At 41.6% G+C, this 767-nt stretch overlaps 1 pseudogene; it reads right to left on the reverse strand.

The window, feature by feature from the left end:
- Positions 1–270: 270 nt before the first annotated feature.
- On the reverse strand, positions 271–416 carry LOC145243215 (U2 spliceosomal RNA; annotated as a pseudogene).
- Between the last annotated feature and the right edge of the window lie 351 nt (positions 417–767).

Here is a 767-nt window from a genome sequence, read left to right on the forward strand (position 1 = left end):
GACCTTAAGAATGACTTGAATGCTTAAAAAATAACTGGAATCCTTAAAAATAAACTTGAATGATCTGGAGAATGACTTGAATGGCTTTGAGACTGACTGGTTGTAAAGTGGGTGATCATTTTACATTAAATTAATACAGAAAAGTGATCCCCCAATTTATATCACAATAAGTACAGCATGTAGTAAAAACAGATGGTATTTATTTGCTCCCCCACTGAGCAAATTAGGCACAAGGCCGTTTTTAATGTGAGGTAAAAACCAGCTCCCCTAAAAGGGGTCACTCTGGTTACCAAAAATAATAATTGTCCCAGTATAGAGGGTTTCCCCTCCATTGACTGGTACAAATTATCTTAAGTGCAGTATCTGCCGGAACAGATACTACACTTTGATCTTGGCCAAAAGGCCAAGAAAAGGGTATTTATTTGCTCCCCCACCGAGCAAATTAGTCACAAGGCCGATTTTCAATGTGAGGAGTGAAGGGGAAATGGGGACCAGCTCCCCGGGGTGTAGGGGAGCTGGATAGTAACAATTGGTATGAAGAGTTTACATTGAACAAAGTCTTATATGTGGGGTTTCCCCCACAATATGGTCTTTGCTTGCAGTATCTGCCCGAACAGATACTACACTTTGATCTTGGCCAAAAGACCAAGAAAAACTCTATTATTTGCTCCCCCACCGAACAAATTAGGCACAAGGCCGATTTTTAATGTGAGGAATGAAGGAGAAATGGGGACCAACTCCCCCGGGAGTAGGGGAGCTTGATAGTG

Source organism: Euprymna scolopes, chromosome 21 (assembly GCF_053919585.1).
Source record: "Euprymna scolopes isolate OS-2025 chromosome 21, ASM5391958v1, whole genome shotgun sequence".
Taxonomy (NCBI): Eukaryota; Metazoa; Mollusca; class Cephalopoda; order Sepiida; family Sepiolidae; genus Euprymna; species Euprymna scolopes.